Source organism: Drosophila navojoa, chromosome X, assembly GCF_054131105.1.
Source record: "Drosophila navojoa isolate 15081-1374.11 chromosome X, UAZ_NAV_1.0, whole genome shotgun sequence".
In the NCBI taxonomy this organism is placed as follows: domain Eukaryota; kingdom Metazoa; phylum Arthropoda; class Insecta; order Diptera; family Drosophilidae; genus Drosophila; species Drosophila navojoa.
The window spans coordinates 20,656,186-20,680,896 of NC_142895.1; the positions used below are offsets into that span (position 1 = coordinate 20,656,186).

Consider the following 24,711-nt stretch of genomic DNA (forward strand, 5'->3'; position numbering starts at 1 on the left):
AACCCTGAATAAATGCATTCAAAGTGCAAAGTGTAAGACACGTGTTCCGAAAATCCAGACCTACATGAACAATCCGATGAAGCGGCAGCGGCAGTAGCAGAGGCAGAGACAGCAGCAGCGGCAGTGGCAGCGGCAGCGGCAGTTTGAACGCATCTGCAAAGCGGCCCCCTTAAGCCCAGCAACGCAATGTTCCCGAAAATCTGTTCCCGTTCCCGTTCCCGTTCCCGTTCCAGAGAACTAGCTTCGTGCGTTCCAGGCGCATTCTGGAAAATTGTGTCAAGCTGACGACACAATTTTCAAATCGCATGCCCGGAGTTGCAGTTGGCTTCCCAAAAACAATAACAACAAAAAAAGAAGAAAACGAGAAGAAGAAACAGAGTAAGAGTATGAAGAGAGCAAGAGCTCCAGAGAGAGTGAGAGAGTGAGTGAGTGTGTGTGTGTGTGTGTGTGTGTGTGTGTGTGTGTGAACGCGAGCGCGAGCGCGATGCATGGCAGAGGGACAGACAGCCCAAAACAGAAAGACAGACAGACAGAGAGCAAAAGAGAGTGCGAGTGCGAGAGCGTCCAAATAAACTGGCATCGTAAGCTGGCGTTGCACTAATAACGGCAAAGGTATATCGCTCCGGTACAGTAGCGTAACAGGAAGTGGTGCATTAACACGCACCGCAGCTGATGACGACGACGTCGCCCAAAACTTCAACTGGCCCGGGCCCCAAAAGAGCGCGTCATTCAAATTGATAATAATAATAATAATAACAATAACAACACAAATTGGCAATAAATATTAAAAAGGAAAACCAAGAGAAATAAAAACAAAAACGAATCAAATCAGGAGAAGTTTAACGAAAAGTGCGCGAGTCCAAAGTGTGTGTGTTTTTTTTATTGCTTTATTATTATATATAAATATATAGATATATACATGTGTGTGTGGGTGCGAGCTTAGCTTTTAAATTCGCGAAACTCCCTCCGATTGCATCACCAAAATAGTCAGCTGCAGTCTTAACTTTTAACCTAACGGATTAGGCACAGGCAGCGACGTGACTTCGACGTCATCTATGACGTCGCTTGTGGACGACTGTGTGTGTGTGCGTGCGTGTGTTGCTATGTGTGTGTGTGTCATCAATTTTTTGCATTTTGCAGACTTAAAATGAGCAAACGAATGACGTAGTAGATCCCCATTGATGTTCCGTTGCGTTTCATTTCGCAATTCGCGTTTCTCATTTGGTTGCGGCAAAAACAGCCGAAAAACCTAAAAACCGACTAAACCGGCTACACACACATAAACAGACACACACACAAACACACTAAAGAGAGCGAGCAGGTCAGCTTGCGCTGCGTATGTGTGTGTGTGTGTGGGATAGGGAGAGCGATGCGGATGCCGCTGACGCAGTCGCTGCCGAATCCCGCCGATTGCCGAAGCGACAAATGCCGAACTCGAAAAACGTGCACACGTGCAGTATGCAGACGAACGGGCGCAGGCGACAACAAGAACTTTTTCGGTGTGAATGCCTTCTGCACAAAAACGTGGTTTTTCGGCTGTCAGCGTTGCAGTTGACGTCGCCGCCGCAGTCGTAGTCGGCGTCAACGCTAGCGCTGCTGCGTTTCTATTTTTTTTTCGTGTTGTCTTTTTGCTATTCCTCTTTTGATTGTTGCAATTTTGATTCGCGCTCGTAGCTGTTAAGCAGTCTCTAACAGCTGCACAGGCGCTCGTTAACAGTTCAATGGCGCGACGCTGTTAGCTAACAGCTGCCGCACTGTGAGCGCATTTTTGTTTATGTTGCATACGCTGAGGCACAATCGAAAAACTGTTATGTGAGATCGCTGCGCAGCGCTGAGAAATGATGTGAAAATGATTTAACTATATTTGATATATATAGAAGTTTTAATTAAGGAAATATTAAATTATACATTATCTCAAAGAGAAATTTTTCTAAGAGGGGATGTAATGAGATGTACTTAGGGAATACCACAACAAATTTTTTGTAAATATTACGCATACGCCAGGCATTACTATTTGTAGTTCTTTTACATTGCTTTATTTCCCATATTTTGCTTGAGTTTATGCATAGCAACTGCATGGAAACAAACAAAATATGAGTACAAACAGACAATAGTAACAATAACAATAACAACAACAACAACAACAACAACAACATGTACCAACAATTGCAACTGCAACTGCAAAATGTTTCTGTTCTCTTTGGCCGGCAATGCCGGCTCCGGCTCCCGGCTGTGCTTCTGTTCTCAGCTCACTTGCAACATAAAAAAAAAACAAAAAATTAAAAAAAAGTAATATTGTTGTTGTTGTTGTTGTGGTTGTTGCTTGTGCTTGCTGCTTCCGTTAGTTGCCGGAAGTTGCACGAAGTGCACAAAAGCTTTCGACTCTTAGTTCTCTGGCCCTGTTAACAGTTGGCTGAGAGCAGGAGCCAACGCCAGCCGAATGCAAATGTTGTTTGGCCTGCCAAATTGGCAATGGCCAAAAGACAAAAGCACAAACACCGACGACAAAGAGCAGCGCAACAGCCGGCGTCGGCGTTAGCGTTGGCAGAGCTCGCTGCTGATGTTGCTGTTACTGTTGTTCTTGTTCTTGTTGTTTGACTAAAAGTGTAGTTGGGTCTCATCGCAGTCGCAGTCGCATCTCGGTCTTATTCGTGTGCGGCGCTTCACCGCTAAGCGACGTCTGAAATATATTTCGCTGCCTACACTGCTGCTGCTTCACGACGTCTATACAAAGCGTATGTATGTGTGCCAGACTGACTGACTCTGTATGTGTGTGTGTGCATGCGTGTGTGTGTCTACGTCTGAGTATCGTTTCGGTTGCCTTCGGCTTGTTCGTGCTCGTGCGCGTCGTTACTGTTCGGCAATTTGTTCGTTCGCTCGTTCGTTCGCTTCGTACGATTCGTTTGGGGTCGTCGCTGCTGCTGCTGCTGCGGTAGCGGCTGCTAATGCTTGCTGCTGCTGCTGCTGCTGCGGCTGCTTCCAAACGTTCGCAGGCCATGCAGCAAAAACAGTTTACATTTGTTTTTCCGCGTGCTCGCACACGTTGACTGACACGGTCTGCGACTCAGCGAGCGTGCTTTGTCTGTCTGTCTGTCTGTCTGTGTGTGTGTGAGTGTTTTTTTTGTAAATACATATACATATACATATATAAACATAAATATATGTATATATAAATATATATTTGATACATATATATATTTATATACACACATATGTGTGTCCGTGCTTGTGTGACCGGAGTGCCGACCCGGAGTTGCCACAGACTGACCGGAGTTGCATGGCCGAACTAAAAGCACTCGAGCTTGCTCCAGTTAGTGGCCTGGTCCGTTCGCTGCAATTGCAACTGCAACGGCAACTGCAACAGCCAGAGCCAGAGCCACATTTACATTAGATCAGCTAACGGCAACACCACGACAACCAGTAAGCCCCATTCAGACCCCCATTTCGTCCAGGCTCGTCTATATCTGAAGAAGATTTCCAACAACTGCAGTTAATATTTATTTTGGTTTTCATTTTCGATTTCGAAATTTGTTACTCTGTTAGTTTCGGATTTATTTATCATTATTTTTTCTTGCGCTTTTTGATTTGAAGTTCGACTGCTGCAGCTCGGCTTCGGCTGGCCGTGCTCGTGCGCTCGTGCGGCCGAAGCTGCCGTCAGCAGCGAAGGCGGAGTTGCAGCTTAACGCTGAGCGCCATGGACAGCGCGTCGTGAGTCGTGTCGAGATCGGAGCCCCGCGCGGAAGTGCAGTGTTAAAAGCGGCTGCGGAAACGGAAGCTCAAAGAACTGTTAACAAGCACACACACTGCTTTCCATACGCACAGTCGACCATCGATGCTTAGTAAATTAAGAACAGCTGTGCGCAAACGCACAGACACAGGACTTGACTGAACAACAAATTTACACACACACACACTCACACACACAATACTTGTACGACTTTACTTTCTGGTTGTATTTTTTTTTTCTGTCTTGTATCGTTTTGGTTTTTCAAACTCGCACAAATTTTTTTCACAATTTTTTTTCATGTGATCCACACTAAAATCAAAGAGCAGCTGCAACAATTCGCGATGTTGTCCAGCTAGCAAACGTTCGTAAAATGTTGAAACAAAAATGCAGTGTTTAAAACAAATGAAATGCAAGCAACAACAACAATGCCAGCAGCAGCGGCAGCTATAACAACAACAACAACAGCTACAACAACGACAATGGGCCCCAATGGCCGCGACAACAACTGCAGCTACAGCAACAACAACAACAACAACAACTCTCAAGCTGTACAAAAAGTGTAATTAATCCAACTAAGAAACAAACGAAAAAAAAAACCAAACAACAAAATCGAAAAGCAAAAACAATAATTTGTTTTAAGCATAAATCTAACAGATTATTTAGTCTATGAAATGTTTGTGTTTGCTTCTCTCTCTCTCTCTCTCTCTCTCTATCTCTCTGTCTATGCATATATATATAAATATCCCTCTCTGTGTATTTGTGTGTGTATTTGTTTTTGCGATCAGCAACAAATCGAAACGTGGCTAAATTTTTTTGAAGTGAAATATTTACTAAAGATAATATTATTAAAAAAAATTTTAAGGCAACATTTTAAAACTAAATTTTTAGTTGGAAAAAAAAATATATATGTATTTGTATATATATATGTATGTATATATTTTACATTTTGGGCTAGAAATATATTTCTAATATTTTTATATAGAAAATCTGTTGAAAGTTATTTATTAATTAATTCTTTATTTATTTATTCTTTTTTTTTTGGAGCATAAATCTTAAAATTTGAATTGAAGTGTGTGAAAATATTTAATATATTTTTATAACTGAAACAAATTTGTAAAAAATAATTGTTTTTACAGTTTTAGTATATTTTCTTAAATTTTGTTGAGCAATTTGTAGAAGAAAATATTAACTTGGAATTTTTTTACCGAAACTTTACAAGTTTGCTAAGAAAAATTATAATAATAATTTGTATATTTATTTTAGAAAAATGTGCATATTTATTTCGTGCAGTGTACGCCTTGTCGTCCGTCCGTCCATTCGTAATGTCGTCCGTCCGTCCGTAAAGAGTGCAAGCCATTTGAAATTTGAAACTTGGAAATAATTCAAGATTATCCCGATCCACCCACTGAGAACTTAGCGAATGGGATAATGCATTTTTCAGTCTCTCAGAAACCAATGTAGTGGAAGTGCTACAGAGTTGAATTTCGGATTATATGTACTCCAATAGACAGCGCAAAATCATTAAACCATATCCTTTTAATTGGTCTATGGCAAATCAGAAAAGAAATTATTTTCTCTACAGTTTTAGAGCTAGCAATACAAAATTCAGCAACTAAATTATCGACCTCCATTGATTTATCAATATGTGTACACAAACGAATATGGAAAAATTTGCAGAATAAATCAATTGAATTTATATAGATTCATTCATTCTGATTTCTCAAATAAACATTCAGATTCCCACAGTGATTCAGTAGAGTAAACCTATTGAATTTCTGCCCACTTCAAAGGGCGACGAAAATATTATTAATCAAAATAAATAATTGTGCTAGATTTTTGTGTGTTTTCAGTTCCGATGCCCGCTCACAATGTAAGAGAAGAGTATATCACATTCTTTGAGAATATGTCTAGGCATTTCTAGCCACGTGTAGGGCCAGGTGCCTTGCAGGTGTTTAGACAATGTGTGAAAAACTAAATATGCCAAAGTTTAGGAACTCGAGTATTCGCATATAAACATATATGTATGCCCTCTTATGTGTGCTGTGCGAGCGAGTATTACGTAGTCGATTGCATTCTTGTTGTTGTTATTTATTTAAACACGTTTTGGACAAAAATTATGGCGTCAGCTGCGCTACAAAATATAAACAATGAAAATAGGCGAACAAATGAGAACAACTAAAAAGACAGAGGGAGACTGAAAGAGAGAGAGAGAGAGAGAGAGATAGGAAGATATAGAGAGTGAAACTACTTTTCTCTGTAATTATTGTTGCTCTTGCGCTCATTTCGCTCAACTTGTCGAAATCAAATAAATCTTGACTTTGAAATGATTTTTCACGTCTCTCCCGGCAAGCATTTCGATTCGCTTCGCGTTCTATTGTATTTAAATACCACGCAAAGCACTTTCAATCGGGTATATGAAACGGATATAGCCCATGTGTAGTGGATTGGAGTTCATCTAGAAATTTCTAGCCGCCCAAGTTCCCTTTTGTCTACAGATTTCGAGTTAGAGTTCGAGCTGTAGAGTCTCTGGACTTCATGTAATTAATCGATAAACATTTATCGATATCTATTTAATATAATCTTAAGCATAGTTTGACTCATAAATTTTCTTCTGAATACACGCAAATCAGAAGTATTTCATTTATCTCTCTCTCTCTCTCTTTCTCTCTTGAATACCCCGTAATTTATTTGAAAGTATTTCATGAGCATCTTCAAGTCGTATACCTCCGCTCGTATTCTGTTTTTTGTTTTTAGATATTTTGTTGTTTTTTTGGTATTTGAAATTCCGGCCATTCCATTGCTCACAGCATCTGGGGGGGATTCGTTTTGGCTTTCACATGGATCTATTAATAATTTGATGCATTGCCCTCATCGTCATCTCCGGTCAGTGTGGTCGGTGTCTTTGTTCATTGAATAAACGGCCCATATGAGTTCTCATTTGTGTCTAGTGTGCCATCTTCGAGCTAATTAGAAATCTCTTTCATCTTCTGACAAACTCTCAAATCGCTATGGACAAATTGAAATTCACATTCACATTCACATTCCAAATGGGGCCAAATAATCGGAATAATCCATGTGAACCTTAACCTATTTGACGAATTTTTGGCTGATGGGAGATTATATGGAATTAGGTGCCAGCTCATGTCTTTTGTTTCTGAGAGTGTTTGAATGTAAGTGTTGCGATATGTATCGATATAGACATGGCCTTGCGTTTCTCGCATAAAGCTCTCAGTTTCGAATATAAAACATTTTGCGAGTTTGTTTTTAGTTTCTCTTTTGTTTTCCTATATCTTAGACCATTTTTTATGGCTAAGATATAACTTGAAAAAAATATTTAATGAGCAGGAAAGTTGGTAAAGCCACACACTGAGTCAACCTCTGATTTTCATCCTAAATTGAAGGGATTCTCGACCGAAGTATTCTTTTTGTACTAAATGTTTTCCACAAACAAAAATAAATAAATAAAATATGAGCTCTATGAAATGGCGATAAACATAATATGCTTCTGCTTTTCAGCTATATTTTATTCAAAGTATTTTTGGGTAGTCATATTAAAGACTGATTCATTCTAAATTCGCACTATTCATATTATTCATGTATTATTACTCATAAAATAAAAAGCGATTTGTTGATATCGTTTGAGATTAATGTTTTTATAAATTTCGTATGAGAGTTTCTTCAAGCTTCTTAAGCTCCGGCCAAGTCTGTTCTGTTTATTCTCTTTCTTTAAATTAAATTGATGTGGGTTATAGAGTAATAAGAAAACAGAAAAAAATAAATAAAAAGTTAATCCCTTAAGTATCCTTTGAGTATTGGGAATACAATTAAAAATATATACATTTTATATTATATATTTTTATATTTTATTTACTTTATATTTATTATATATGTTTAACAAAATTAGCTTCAATTTGTTGCAACAGTTCAGAGACAATTCTAAAAACCAGAAGTAAACGTAAAATGTGTTCAAAAACCTCGCTAGACGCTGAAATTTACTATGAAATCGTATGTATTTATACTCAGTGAAAGGAGTACATGGGTGCTGTGCAGTGCTTGGAGGGCGTGACAAATGAATGAAGGTTTTAACTTCTTTGATATAATACAATATTATTCGAGCATCTGTCTGATATATTTAATATGATATGTTTGTAGCACTCTATTTGATTGTATTTATTTATTTAAATGTAATTTTTTATATTTTATTTGAGACTCGATGAAGCTGAAAAAGAATTGAAAATGTGAAACCTTTCAGGTCTTAAATAATTCTGTTTTATGTGCTTAAATGAAAAAGTGGCAATTGCTGACATTAACATGCACAGATACATATATACATATATTTTATATATGCTCTATATATATATTTATATATCGCCGAGTATTTTAGCTCCATTTTAACACCATGTAACAAAAAAAATTGAAAAAGAAAAAAAAAATGAATAGCATGACATATGAAATTTAATTTCAATTTTATTTTAATTTGTGTAAAGGTGGAGTGAGAGACAGAGACAGAGAGAGATAGATAGATAGATAGAGTACGGGCCGAGATAGCGGTAGCGATTGCGATAGATGAGAGGAAATCATAACCATAAACTGAATATTTTCTGTATGCGCCAAAAAAAGAATTGAGAGTGAAAAAAATTGCAATTACAACAAAAATAAATTACAAAACGTGACATTAAATTGATATCTCATATTCCGAGCGGTCAACAGCTGCAAACGGTTTTGCATTTTTTTTATTTTTTATTTTAATTTAATACCCTGAACCAATTGAAAATGGGAAGTGAGCGTATAAAGTTCCTGATGAAATAGATGTAGCCCATAGGATGGGGTGTGGCTGAGAGCATAGAATATATGTATATATGTGTATATGTGTATATATATATCTGAAGTATAGGCGAGTTGTATGAGTTCTGTTAGTCTTTGCTAGGAATCCTTATAAATATTGTATACTTCCTACAAGATTTTCTTAAGGCTCTCCAGGTATTATATTATTATTATTACTATTTTATATTATTATTATTATTATTATTATTATTATTATTATTATTATTATTATTATTATTATTATTATTATTATTATTATTATTATTATTATTATTATTATTATTATTATTATTATTATTATTATTATTATTATTATTATTATTATAATTATTATTATTATTATAGTATTATTCTATACATTATATATAATGAAAATCAAACCCGTATAATATATACATTCATGTACATAAATACAAAAGTTGCTCTAGCTCTACGTGCAAAGATATAGGATATACAATTGGGAGTTTTACAATATATACAAACTTAGCTCTGGCTCTGAGTTTTATGCTAAAAAACTTTCAGTTCTCTGGCTCTTATAGATTATGAGATCGACGCGTTCAAGTCGAGTCAGCTCGTGGCCCTGATAAAGCATATGTAGGGTGTGCCACGACTTCTGCTCCAGGCAATTTTTTTTACATTTTACTCTGATTACTCACTCTCAATGGGTTCAGGGTATGTAAAGCAAGGGTGTATTAGCTGCGGCCACTCCCACTTTCACTTCTATACGAGCATAAATTATTATGCAAATGTATATATATCTATATGTATATGTATATGTATGTATGTGTGCATAGCTACATATGCATATACGTAGATTTTTTTGACCTAATATGTATGCTATAGTTTATATATATGTTTGTATGTATGTGTGTGTGTATGTGTGTGCAATCACATAGCATGGCTGCAACTGCTGCTGCTGCTGTTGTTGTTGTTGTTGCTGTATGTAGGCCCGGCCTAGTCGGCATATAATGCGGGCTTAAAACAAAAGTGACACGGCTTCCTTTATTATCTGCGACACATCCTTTCATTGTGTTGGTATTTCGGTTGTTTCGCTGTTTCGGTCGTTTCGCTGTTTGTTTGGCCCCGTTGTCCTACTTTAAATGGTCTTTGGGTCGCCCCAGGCAAGGCGAGCGCACGCACTAAACTCTCTTTAATACACTTGCACTTCATGCATGCCGCCTGCCCATGCCCACATACATTCTCTCGCTCTGCCTCTCTCTCTCTCTCTCTCTCTTTCACTCACTTTGTTATTTGCATTGTTGTGCATGTGTGTTTGTGTTTGTGTTTGTTGGCGAGGCTTTGCTTGCTTGCCGCAGCTATTGCCATTAAATCAGACAGCTAACTCTCCCTATCTCTCTCCCTCTCTCTCTCTCACACACAAACAATATTGCATGCAGCCAGTCTAAATAGCAATTACACATGCTCTGTCTCGCTCTAGCTCAGCCTGTATACATATGTGTTTGTCTCTCTCTCCCTCTCACTCTCTCTCTCGCCCTCTCTTTCTCTCTCGCTCTCGTTGTGTGTGTGATTAAGAAGCGTCGCCTTTGCCAGCGCATCGGAAATGAACCAAAAACAAAAACTAAAAAAAAAATGAATGCTCTATAAAAAAATTATGATAAAATAAAGGATGCAGGACAACAACAACAACAACAACAACAACAGCAAGAGACAAACAAACAAACAAGATGCGCTTGCAAGTATGCTGCGAAAATCTGCTGGCAGGAGGCGCGTGACACGGAGCAGGAGGCGTGTGGCTAGGGGGCGGCGTGGCGGCGGGGCGTGTTCGACTGTGCTTAATAGCGCCGCGTGAACTTACTTAAAATGCATTCTATGCACTTGGCGCATGGCAAGGCATTGGCAGCGCGTGCGAGGGGCGGTCGAGCTGTTCGTGGAGCTGCGGCTGGGTCACAGACTGGGCTGGGGCTTGGTGGAGCAGAAGCAAACAAAAGTTGTCTAGTCACGAGGCCAATGGGAACAGGCGATTGCCGTTCGCCGTTTGCCGTTTGCCGTTTGTTTGTCGCAGCCATGTTGCAGATGTTGCTCCGAGCCGTGGCATGTTGCAACATGAATGTGGCGGAGTCGCTTCAACTTCCTCCCTCTCTCTCTCTCTCTCCCTCTCTCTCGCTTAGAGGCGTTGCCCCAATGGCGCAACACGCAATAATAATAATTTGTGATGCTTGGGCTCACAATGCGCTTGACTCGACGCTGGCGCTGTCCACTGTGAACTGAAGTTATCGTTGGCTATTTTGATATCGAGCAAAGGTGCAGAGAGAGCAGACTTTAATGAGATTGTGCTAAAAGCAACGAGAATAACTTTATTTAATTATTGCACCTTTTTGCTTTCATACTCATTTAGATATGTGAAATGAGTATATTGGTCTACGTCTGTCTATCCCTATAAATGGTAACCACTTTTGCCCACTAGGGGCGTGGTAAAAATGATATTGCCGTTGATGTGGCAACGCTTCGCTGTGCATGAAAATGCCTTATTAAATTGTTTTATTTTTTTATAACTATTTTTTATTTATTTTTTTTATTTTTTATATATGAGAGCTATAAATATTATCTTTTATTTCTACAGTTTTAGAGCTAAATAATTGATTTTATTTGTATGTTTTTATAAATATTTTTTTTTGTTTTTTTTGTTTTTTTTTTTTTTTTTTTTTTGTATTTTTAGCCACATATAAATATATATCTATATTGTATATATTTTTTTAAAATTTTTTTTTATAAGAACTATAAATGTTATTGTTTTCAGTATTTCCTCCAGTTTCAGAGCGCGGAATTAATTTAATTTTTGCTTTTTATCAGTTTTCTCCAGTTTCAGAGCGCGGAATTAATTTAATTTTTGCTTTTTTATCAGTTTTTGTTATTGTATTTTGACCTATATATACATATATATATTTTTTATTTATTTTATTTTTTTTATAAGAACTATAAATAATATTGTATACAGTTTCAGAGCTCGAAAAGGATTTTATTTTTAATATATTATTAAATTTTTAAATTGTTTTTTAACTATATGTATAGACAGATGTATATATATATATATATATATATATTATATATATATCTATATATATATCTATAAGATATCTCTCTCTCTCTCTCTATCTCTCTATCTCTCTCTATCTCTATCTCTCTCTCTCTCTATCTCTCTCTCTCTCTATCTCTCTCTCTATCTCTCTCTCTCTCTCTCTCTCTCTCTCTCTATCTCTCTCTCTATCTCTCATATTTTTTTTTTAATAATTTTTTGTATATATATAACCACATATTCAGTATTTCCTCCAGTTCAGAGCTCGGAATTAATTTATATATATATATAAATTTTTTTAAAAACTATATATATTTTTGTTTTCAGTATTTTCTACAGTTTCAGAGCTTGAAATTGATTTTATTTTTGCTTTTTTATCAATTTTCCTTATTGTATTTTTAACTATGTATATATTTTTTTTCTATATTTTTTTTTAAATAATTTTTTCTTATAAGAACTATAAATATTATTGTTTTCGGTATTTTCTACAGTTTTAATTCTTTTCAATTGTATTTTTGAACTATTTTGCTGCTGTTTGTTTTCTTTTCTTTTTATGTATGAGAAATTTGAGTATTATTAATATGCGATATTAATGAGATTTCTGATTTTCAATCCTCTCCCCAACTTGCAAAACTTCCCTCCTTCCAGCTTATATAGTCTCTTCAGTTCGATAGCTGCCAAGTGGGGCGCTTAATGAGAAATCAAAGTTCTGCTCGGCCCTGCCTGATGTGCTTTATATAAGTTTTTCATAGAAATACATGAATTTGCTATAGCCAAAGTCGAGCCGGGGCCAACAGCATGCTGACCGACATTTCCATTGACTACAACTTCGTCATCGTTCCCCCATCCCCATCGCCATCCCCTTCTCCATTCGCAGCCCCCATCGGCAACGTCTTTGTGTGTTGTCGCGAAAACGAAAGCAGCCCGGAAATGCTGGCTCCGTGTATTGCCCCATATTGGTACGGCTCGGTTTCTATGAGCGCGAGGTGTGCCTCATTATGCATATAAGCTCTTTGGCCCCAACTGAATCCACAAAGGTGTGTGTGTGTGTGTGTGTGTATGTGTGTGTGTAAGTGTGTTGTAACTAGGTTTGTCTGAGAGTTTCACCTCGTGGCCGTTGCCTCATTAAAGTGTTTTCCATTTGTTACCTCATTTCGCTCCTCCGTTCGCCCGTTCGCCCGTTCGCTCGCTCTTGCCAAGACTCAATCAATTTTTTTCGGCTTCTTCTTTTCGTTACATTTTCGTATGCAATTTTCTCATTTTCATTGTCTGTGTGAGTGTGTGTGTGTGTGTGTGTGTGTGTGTGTGTGTGTGTTGCTGTTAAATGGCATTCTTATTGCTGCACTTGTATTTGTTGCCAAAGTAGGACACTCTGCTGCAGGTAGGCAATTTGCTGTGCCTCGGTTTGGGGCATAAAATGTGCAACACAAAAGTTTCGTTATTATTGGCTTATGAGGTGAAATTTATTGCAGCATAACTCGGTTCGTTCTCTCACAGCCTGGGCTCCCAACGTCTCTCTCTCTCCCTCTCTCTCACTCTCTGTCTCTCTCTGCACTCTTCAGTCTTGGGGTAAAGTTTTTAGTGTTTCCGGGTCGACATGTTGCGAAAGTTGTTAAATGAGAACTTATACTATAATAAGAGAAACCTGATTAGGCTTGAAAATGTAATTAAGTGCTTAAGAGAATGTGTGAAATATAATAAAAAGAAAATAATATAAAAATTATATAAAAATATATCATAAATAGAAAATAAATGGAAAACTTTATACGAATTTCTTATAAAATAAATTATAAACAAATAAAAAATTTAATATATAAGAAAATATATAATAAATCAAAAACAAATACAAAACCTAATACGAATTTTGCATACAAAAAATTAATAAATAAAAAATTATATAAATATAGGAAAATTTAAAATTTTATTACATTGAAATTTTTCCATGCACGATTCTAAAAGTTTTTCAAATTCTTCTCTCATTGTAGCACCAAAAGATGTCGGAGTGAAGCGAATATGAAAAGATGAAGTATTAAATAAAAAAAAAAAAACAAAAACAGTTAAAGACTTGCAAGAAAAGATAAAATCAGAACAAAGACAAAACAGACAAGAAACAAACATAAAATAAACTAAACTAAATAAGCAAATAATAAAAATTACATGAAATTCAATTAAATAAACAGAATGCATCAAGTACTCGAAATATTTAATCATTAACTTATTTAACATAAACTAAATTCATACCACAACCAAAATAAAAAATTAAAAAATAATACTTATTCAATTATTTAATTAAATACATAATAAATACATGAAGCTCAAATAGACTGAAATAGAGTCCAAATATATTACGAAAGTAAATGCAATTAATTATACATATCATAAAATAATTAGCAATTGCATTTAAGTTATTTAATATAAATAAATAGCAAACAACAACAACAACAATAACAACAACTAAAACCAAGTAAATTCAATAGCCAAAAGCCAACAACAAACAACAACAAGAAAAGCAACAACTGCAACAACAACAACAACAACAACACGCGTTACACAAAAGTGACATAAGAAAAGTGCGAATTTTATTTTTATTGTTGCCAGTGGCGCACGGGCGTCATGTGACTCCACTAAACTGCTAAAACAACAATTAAAATATGTTTACAACAACAACAACAACAACAACAACAACAATGCAGCATTAGGCAGGCGAAATGCGGCGCCAAGCAAACAATATTTGATTCGTTCAAGAAAATGCATAACAAAACTTTACGCGCCTAATGCAACAACAACAACAACAACAACAACAACAACAACAACAATAACAACAATAAAACTGAAGGGAGCAACAACAGCAACAACAAATGCGCCAGTAACAACAACAACAACGACGACAATAATAATTTAAAGAACAACAAGAGGAAATCAAAGCAAAACTTCAGCCAGGTAAGTCAGCTGCTGGGAAGGGGGGAAGGGGAGGGGGGCGGGGGGCAAAGGCAACAAACTGCCGTTGATTGATATTCTACAATATTTGAGAGCAGCACAAGAAAAGCAAAAGAGAAAATATAAAGAGAACAGAAAATTTGCCTTCACTGCAAGATACCAAAAAGAAAAAAAAAAAAAAAAGAAAAAAATGTTTTTCACGCTCACCGACAGCAGGGAAACTGTTGTCTGTGTGAGTGGGTGAGTGGGTGAGTGGGTGGCTGGCTGGGTGGTTGGGTGCCTCGGTTCTGTGTGAGAGGAAATTGTATTGCAGCTGAAACATTTGAGCTATTCATGCCATCAATTGGAATCTCATAAAATACTCATTTAATATTCATGTAATTTTCTCAAGAACACAAATCGTGTGAAGCGCCATTCATAAACAATATATCGCTACCTACATATGCTCATTATCATTGAACTTTTCACTACTCGGCACTCAGCACTCAGTTCTCAGTATTCCGTCTTAATGAGTGTCATTATTCATATTTAATATTCATCTTCCGATTTGATATTTAATATTAATAGGCATTGCTTCGATATTCAATATATGATATTCAGTATTCACATGCAGTACAATATGAATACTCAGTACTCACATGCAGTAGAATGTGAATACATAAAATCTCACATGCAGTAGAATGTGAATATTCAGTACTCACTTGCAGTACAATATGAATACTCAGTATTCACTTGCAGTACAATATGAATACTCACTATTCATATTCAGTAGAATATGAATACTCAGTACCCACATGCAGTAGAATAGGAATACTACATATGAATACAGAATATGAATAATGAATATGAATATTAAATGAGGTTCTCATACTTTATATGTATATTCAATATTCCTATTCAATATTTGTTCTAAGTATTCAATTTTATTATTCATATGCATCATTCATATTCACTATTTATATTTACTTTATCATATTCATATACAGTAGAATATGAATAGTGCATATGAGTACTGAATATGAGTATTGAGTATAAATACTGAATATACTTTATATGAATATGAATATTGAATGAAGTTTTCATACTTTATATGTATATTCAATATTCCTATTCAATATTTGTACGAAGTATTCAATTGTATTATTCATTTGCATCATTCATACTCACTATTTATATTCACTTTGTCATATTCATATAGATTAGAATACGAATAATGCATATGAATACTGAATATGAGTATTGAATATAAATACTGAATATTAAATATGAATTTTTAATGAAGTCTCCAACTCTTTTTGTATATTTAGTATTCATATTCAATATTTGTACAAAGTATTCAATTGTATGATTCAATTGCATCATTCATATTCACTATTCATATTCACATTATCAGAAAAATGAATTGTTTAAATTTTTGCATATATATATTTTCTTTGATAGATTTCCGTAATATTAAAATAGAATTGGCATAATAGACATAAAATAGTTTGAGCTATTGAAATTCATATTCATGAATTCAAACAGAACTTCAATTCTGAATATTCAATTCGGAATACAGTTTACTAAATAGCTTTATGACTCATCAAGGACATTGCCAAATACAGAAGTAAAATCGATTCAAGATAATGAACTTTCTGATTTGCTCTCCGCTAATTCGTTCCCTTATCATCGTATGCCTCATACATATTTACTTTGAGAGTTCTGAGAGTCTTTCGACGTCGACTTAAATCAAATGGAACCACATCAAATAGAATGAAAAACATTATTTTGCCCGCCTGAAAATGAGAGTTAATTTCTAAGCAAGTATCATTTCATGCTAAAGCAAATCAATTGCATTGATAGAAAAACGAAAAAGACAGAAGAAAGAAATAAAAAAGAAGAAGAAAAAAATAGAAAAGCAGAAAAGAAATGGAGAGGGAGAGGGAAAGGGAAGGGGAAAACCCCAAACACATTATGGAGCTGTGTGAAAAACGGGAAGGGGAAAATTCATTGGCCATTCATGGGATTCATTCATTGAGCAATCGAGCAGCTAGTCCCGGGCAAAGCCAATCAGTCACACACACACACACATATGATTGGCTGTGTGTGTGTGAGTGTGTGTGTGTCACTTTGAGGCTTAATCAAATCAAAGACTTGCCAAATCATAAAAGTCACAAACACTTCCGCTTCAATATGTTAACCGAAACGAACTACGGACTGGCAGCCGGAAATGCTGACGATTGGTCAGGCGAGGGCGTCGGATGGCATGGGCGTGGCCATTGCCAAACAGTTTCAAAATTAAATTAATTATACATAAATTGTGTAAACAACACGCACACAGAAAGAGGGAGAGAGAGAGAGAGAGATATAGACATCAGCATGTTTATTTACACAGTAACAGAAATTACCCGGCATTGCCCGTATCTAATTTTAAGAACAACACAATGCCATCGACTTGCTTCTATTTCTATTCCCATTTCCAAATTCATTTTTCTTTCTAAGTAATTAGCTCTTAAATCAGGCAAACTGAATAACAACAACAACAAACATGACAAATTTATTGATTTCTATCCAAGTTCTTAGACAGATCTCCGAATCGTTGCGCTGCTTAAGCAACTCGAATTGATGATAAGAAAACGAACTTTTGTGTTTAGTCTAAAAGAAAAACTGATGAATCTAAGCAAAGATTACAATTTTGGTTATAAAAGAAGTATTAGAAAGTATTTACTAATTATATTAAATTTCCTTAGAGTTCTAGTAACTTGTAAACTATCTAAGGTCCTGGCTTAATAGGCTCTCCGTAATTTCGGGCTTCATCTATAAGTTGTGTTTAGATCTAGCGGTTTCAAGACCCTCACTATTTTATGTCTTTGGGCATATGCGTCTTCTTCTTGTCAAACACTTTGAGTGAATAACAAATTTCAATGTTTATTGAAGAAAATTGTTACGTTCATAATTTTGGCAGTTCGAACTTATGTATGCTATATAAGGGTGTAAATTAGTTATCGATTTGTATCAACTTTATGCTGAAAAATACATTTTTGGACTTTCATTTCAACAGGAAACTTAACTTGGATTCAAAAAAGTAATAAGAAAATTTGGAAAGTAGTTTAAAAGCAAGCACAAAAGGCTAACGATTTTTATCGATTTGAAAATGGGACACGAATATATTTTAGACAAGATCACAGTAGACTGAAGTTTCGCATCAGTTCATCAATATAATCGCTTGGAAAATAGGCTCGAAGAAGCTGACAGACTAGTTAGACTGAAGTCTGTTATCGATTTAAATCGATTAAAATTGGTTAGAAATGTGGCTAGAAAATAGCTTAAGAGAGAGAGTATCAAGAGCTGAACTTAAGAAAGAGTGTAGCAATATTATAGATTTGAATCAATTTCAGTGAGCTTCAGGTATAAGGTAGCTTCAGAGATGGCTAAATTAGTTATTATAGATTTATGTTAGCTTTAGGATAGTTATAGGTGGGTAATAAGGTAGCCAGTTCAAAAGAGAGCAGTGAGGGAATCGGTGGAAGAAGTTGAGCAATAGAGAGAGAGAGCACAGAGAACAGAGTTTAAATGTTGATTACGCTAGATAGTTCATCCATACAGTTTGATAAACGGAAAGACAGATGGCTAGCGCTATGTGGATATTGCTCAAATTATGCTGCTTTTTAGTTTGTCTTGACTTGTTAGTTGACATAGTTAAAGATTTGTTGTTCAGATTGAAATTTCCAGAGATACATTTTGCAGTTGAACTAGAAATCTAACTTCAAGTTCAATCAATCAGTCAATTATTAAATGTGCATAGATGAGAAATCGAGTAAACTCATATGCCTCAAAATACATTAGAGATATTATGAAAACAATTTTTTTTAAAGTATTCTTAGCAGAATAAGAAATAGAGAGAGAGAGAGAGGTACAGAGGTAAAATATTTGCCACTGCACTTGAAGTGAATCGAAGTTTTTAACTTGTCAATTGAATTTGTTTGGGGGCACAAGAAATGCATTCGAATTTCGGTCGTGCCGCACATAAAACTTTGTGCCACCACAACAGCAATATGTATATATAGATCATCCACCCACCCGGCAATCTCTCTCTCTCTCTCTCTCTGTGTGTGCGTCGAACATTTCTGGCTTGTCGCCTGCCACTTTGTAGCAATAAAAAGTTCGTTTATAAACAAGCAAACATGTCTAGAGATGTGTTGTTGGCTCTTATTTATATATATGTATATGTATACACGTGTGCTGTTGTTGTTGTTGTTGTTGGTTGGTTGGTTGTTCTTTATATTTTTATTATTGTTATTGTTGCTGGATGTCAGTCAGCGCCATGTCGGCTCCAACAAGCGTTTGCGCTGCGAAAATATATAGTTACTTATGGCCACAGAAAACCATGAATGGGCCAAGTAAAACTGAAATCAAATCAAATCAAGCCAAATGAAATCAAATCGAAACGAAACGGAATGAAACGAAACGAAATGAAACGAAATCAAATAATATAACATATCACAGCTAGAATTTAGACATGAATTGTGGAAATTTATATGGAAGAGACAGGGAGAGGGAGAGTCTGAGAGATCTTTGAGGTGTTTGAAATGAGAAATATTTCGGATATATGAAAATATATATATGTATGTATATCATATTCATTCACAGATATTTATCTGCCACACAAACAGCAGATATTTATACATGCCTAATGACAATAGGCCAAAGAGTCAAACTTCGGCTCTGGCTGGGCATTGCGTATTCGCCCCATAGACCTTTTGACTATCATGCGTATGCATAACAGATTTCTCATGTTACGCATTTCGGGCGACTATTATACAATGTGGCCATTGTTATTCATATGCCTGGGCGTGTACAACTGTGTGTGTGTATGTGTGTGTTTGTGTGGCAAGTGTATTATTTTACCAATTAATTTTAATTCGAATTGCGGCTGCGGCTGCGGCTGCGGCTCTGACTGCATGAATCGAACAATAGGCCCAATGGGCTTGTTATTTGACTTGGTCCAGGCACTGTGGCTGCTCTCTGCTAATTTGGTAGCTGGCATAATGAATGCTTGATTGATTGATGAATGCCTGGATGCAGAAATGCCAATAAAACGGAGTCCAACCGGCTCGGGCGTTGATGGAATTGCCCTTTCATTGTTGCCATGGCCGCCCGATTAGCCTGGATCAAGCTCCATAACTAACAGCAGCTAGCTCCAACTGGGGAATATAATAAATAATTGCAGATCAAAGCAGCGTGAAACAAGTGATTGACCGGATGCGTAAGCAAACTATATATCTATTTGTCTAAAGATTGCTTGCTGAGAGATAAGCACGAGCATGAGCTCTGGGGAAACAGCCATAGAAATTGTTACACGGTTCACTTTGATATTAGGCCCCTTGGATTAGTCAAGCTGAGATTTAGTTAATTAGAATTTGTGGACAAAGCTAGGAGGTGCATGAACATCCATTCACGTTCAGTATATTTAATATTAATTAGAAAGTAAATACGTATGTATTTATTGCTGACAATTGGATGCAGATTTAATAATGTATTAAATATATGAATTGATTATCATTTCAAACAAAGCACGTACTTACGGCCAGGCTTTACTGTTGCCCTGCTTTGGCTTATGGATTTTAGAGTTTAAGTGTTTTAATTATGTGTAGAAATTTTAAATGGAATTACTCGCGCTCAAAGTTGTGTTCACAGAAGCTGTTTCTTATATTGTTGCTATAAATATTGTTGGAGACGTATCTAAAGAATTTTAAATATAAAAAACATTAAAAATATAATTTTTTATTAATTTTGTATATAAAAAAATTAAAATTATATGTCTTTTAGATCACAAAACAAAATATTTAATATTAATATTTAATATTTTAATTTAATACATTATTTTTAATATTTGCTACATTTTACTTTAATACAAATAACTTTTTTTTCTGTTATATCGATGCACATTATATATATTTGTAAATTAACATTTTTGCTTTCTATTACAAAATACATTTTTTATAAAATTTAATGTTTCAATTATGAAAACAAAAAATGTATATCTTTTATATGAATAAATATTATTATGTCTTATATAAATTATTATCATCTATAAAATATACATTTAAAAAATGCTATTTATATTACATATTTATCAAGAAAAAATTTGGCTTATATAATTTGTTTATTTTTTTTTAAATAATTATCATTATTTAGAGTAATAATGAAATATAAATAAAATAACATTTTGCAATACTAAAATTATTTGTTATTTATATAGTACTTAAATTATATGTTATCTATATAATTTAAGTATTATACAAATTTTATTTTATTTATATTGCATTATTGCTCTAAATAATATTAATTATATAAAAAAAAAAAAAATTATTATAATAAATAAATAAATTTTATAAACCAAATTTTTAAATTTTATTTTATTTATATTGCATTATTGCTCTAAATAATATTAATTAAAAAAAATTATTAAAATAAATAAATAAATTATATAAACCAAAATTGTTTTGTATCAATAAATTTTTTGATACGAAGAATTGTCACATTACAATATATATTTTTAATAATATAGAAACAATAAAAATAAAAATAAAAGAAAGAATATATGTATATAAGAATATGATTTGATTCAGTTTGATTGATTCGAGTCGATTCTCTGGCCTCTTAAGGCAAAGTGTAGATGAAGAAGAAATCTGCAGAGCTGAAGAGTTTCTAGAAAAATTGATAGAGCTGAGTTGATATTGGTATCAAATTTATTTATTTTGTTTTATTTTATTTTATTTTTTTTCTAATTGCAAACTGTACCACGCTGTTCGTCACTTTGAATACCGTTTTACTTTAACTTTCTTATTTTATGTATAATGCTCATCTTATTATAGTTACATTATTATACTCATAGTATAAATGCCCATATTATTCTACTTTATTATACGTCCCATGGACTTGTCTTTTCACGTCATTCATTCTAAATGAATGAGTGCACAAGTGTTTGTCTCTCGATCGCTGTGTCCTTGGGGATGATCGTAAAGCTCATGCTTATGTTTGAGCAGCAATAAAAAGAGAAAACGCTTTATGATCGAAGATAGTTCCCATGCATTAGACATTTGGTAATAAAAGACCCTTAAGACCCTTAGCATGTCGTCTCAATCTTGACATCGTTCTGTACATTTGGGGATTTGGTAATAAAATTATGTTAATTATAACTTTGTGGTCTCACTCATTAAATCAGAGTTTTGTCAAATCGAATGAATGAGAACTTGCCTTTTCTTTGGTCTCTTCATATTGAGACATCATCATCTGGCAATATCTTTTAATATCTCTCAAAATCTTCTCTTCCATAATTTATCCCTAGCTATCTGTTATACCCCGAGCTTGTCCATCGGCCATTTCTTTATATAATATTTTTGCTTTTGGCCACTCTAATGGCATTCAATGCGATTTAACAATCAGCTGCACATTTCACGTTTTTCTTTGGCTTTCCGAGTCGATAATTTATAAACTTGTCAAATGCGTCGCTCGACCATGTGCGCATCTTTTATTTGGCCAGACGAAATTTATTCATGCGTCGCTGCAGCAAAATACAATAATAAAACAGCTTTATTTATTGTATAAGCAGAAAAAAAAAGATAAAAAAAAAAAACTGAATCAACTGCAAAAAACTTGACTCTCTGGATGGCGGTACGAACGAGCTCCACAAAGGCGTGCCACACCCCCTCAGTCGCTCTTTCTATTTGTTATTTATACAAAAAAAAAGAGCAAGTATGCATATGTGTGTGTGTGTGTGGCAGAAAAATTGTGAAAAAAAAAACTCGCTTCCTCCACATTGGTCAAAGGAAAAGCCAACATATCTGCCATAAAGACTCTCTCTCTGTGTATGTGTGTGTGTGTGTGTGTGTGTGTGTGTGTGCATGTTTGATTTGTCATCAATGGCCGCTTAATTAATTTTGCATTTTTATTGCTCCGCCTAAAGGTTAATATGAAGCATTATAGCTGACCGATTTCGTATCCAATTCGGATTCCAATTGGAATTCCGATTTCCAGCTGCAACAAATATTTGCAATCAGCAGGCGGCTGCCGCAATCTGAGTCGAAATTGCAATTTTTTTGTATGCTTTGCTGCTCATTTCAATTGAATTTAATAAAATGTGTGTGAGTGTGTGAGTGTGTATGTGTGCGTGTGGCAAAAGAAAAAACTATTGAAATTGCTTTTTATTTAAAATATTATTTTGCAATTGACATGCGTTTAAAATGTTTCGCTTTGCGTCCGCTTTCAGTTGCCTCCATTCGCTTTTCCCTTTGATTATGCTCGCTAACAACTGAAAGAGAGCATATTGGTTTTCCTTTTTTTTCATAAGATTTTTTGCTGTACGATGCAAAAATGTATGTAAAGTGAGACCATGAACTGGGAACACTATGATCTCTTGAAATTTTGAATATATACAATAGATGGATGTGAACAGCTCTTGATCAAAATAATACAGTGGATAGGGGCGTGGCAAAAAACTTAATTTATTTATCGTTTGTTTGTTGTATTATATATTTTCTGCTTGGCGACTCATTTGCTCCCTATCTGCTTTTACTATTTCCCTCTTTCTATCTCGCTCTCTTTCTGTGTCTCTGTCTATTTCTGTCTTTTGTCTCTGTACATATCTGTCTCTCTCTCTCTTTATGTCTGTCCCTCTCTAAGTCTGTCTGTCTATATGTCTTTCTTTCTATCTCTATGTCTGCTTCTGTCTTCTCTCTCTCTCTCTCCATTTGTCTGTTTCTCCTTATCTCTCTCTGCGTCTCTGTCTATTTCTGTCTTTTGCCTCTCTACATATCTGTCTCTCTCTAAGTATGTCTCTCTCTCTCTGTCTATGTCTGTTTTTGTCTTCTCTCTCTCTCTCTCTCTCTCTCTCTCTCTCTCTCCATTTGTCTGTTTCTGCTTGTCTTTCGGTCTCTCTGTCCGTTCTTTGTCTGTGTCTCTCCCTGTCGCTCTCTCTCTCTCTCTATCTCTCTCTCTCTCTCTCTCTCTCTTTCTCTCTGTCTCTCTCTCTCTCTCTCTCTGTCGCTGTCTCCCTTTCTTTCTTTTCTAATCTAAAACTTCTTTGATCTCTGTCTTTTAAACTCTGCGATAAGAAATTGAATATTTGGTAGAATTTCTTAATCGAATTTTATGAATGATATATAATGTAAGCAGCTTTTCTTGCTAGTCTATAAAAGATAGAGTGGCAACGATTTGTTGTATCATTTCCAACCTTTTACGCTTCAAACTGTCTTCTACTCATACCTTCTATCGACTATCGATTGCTCTTATATGACTATCATCACTATCTATAGTTCTGCAACTAGATTTAAATAACTTTTTCAATTATTTGGCCCTTTAGATTTCTCTCTCTCTCTCTTCCTCTCTCCATCTCTCTCTCTCTCTCTCTCTCTCTCTAAAGATCACTGCACTCAAGCACTTACGCTGCTTATTCACGACTTACTCGTCCATCATACGCCCTGTTGCACAAGTTGAGTGCAATGCGTGAGCAACGCTCATTTGCCGCTCAAGGAAATGTCTTGACTCGGACTTGACTTGGACTCGAGTTGACTCCATGGCCGTATATGGGCATGGCCATATACATATGTACATACATACATGCGTGCATCCTTTCGTTCGAGTGGCGCCTGCAATGGCCTGGTGTTTGGCTGAAATTCTTGGCGAGCATTATTATCGCAGCATTATTGAGCCAAGACACACACACAAACACACACACACATAAACACAGACACATTGTGAGGCCAAAAGGGAAGCAGGTCCAAAGTGTACAATGAATAATGGGCGTGCGGTTGGTCAAATTGGGACTGGATGGGGGCGTTGCGACAACGGACTGCTAACAATACAATAAAAATGAGGAAGCAGCACAAGGGAGATGATACACACAGAGAGCGAGAGAGAGAGAGAGAGAGAGAGAGAGAGATATGTAGATGGAGAGAGAGAGAGATAGGGCAGTTGGGTAGAGCGAGCGAGTTGGGAATTGTGTAGGGCACAACTCAAGCGATGACAATGATAGAAAATATTACTAAGATATGCGGCCATAAAGAAAAGAAGAAGGCAACTAAAAGAGGAATCGTTTATTGCCAAAGAAGCCATAAATTGATTTTTGCAAATAAAAATAAAAATAAAATATCGGCCAGCAGGCGGCCCAACACACACAGAGACAGCGCAGAGACGTCGCAGAGACGTC

At 35.5% G+C, this 24,711-nt stretch overlaps 1 long non-coding RNA gene across 4 annotated transcripts; it reads left to right on the plus strand.

The window, feature by feature from the left end:
- The first annotated feature begins 618 nt into the window (after positions 1–618).
- LOC149090699 (uncharacterized) lies at positions 619–13,825 on the plus strand. Of its 4 annotated transcripts, none has more exons than XR_016197381.1 (3): positions 619–864; positions 4,054–4,286; positions 13,571–13,825. It is a non-coding gene; the product is annotated as an uncharacterized LOC149090699 (long non-coding RNA). The 4 variants fall into 4 exon arrangements; XR_016197380.1 differs by having other exon boundaries at positions 620–864; positions 4,049–4,286; XR_016197382.1 differs by lacking the exon at positions 619–864 and adding an exon at positions 2,627–2,735 and having other exon boundaries at positions 4,049–4,286.
- The last annotated feature ends 10,886 nt before the right edge of the window (positions 13,826–24,711 follow it).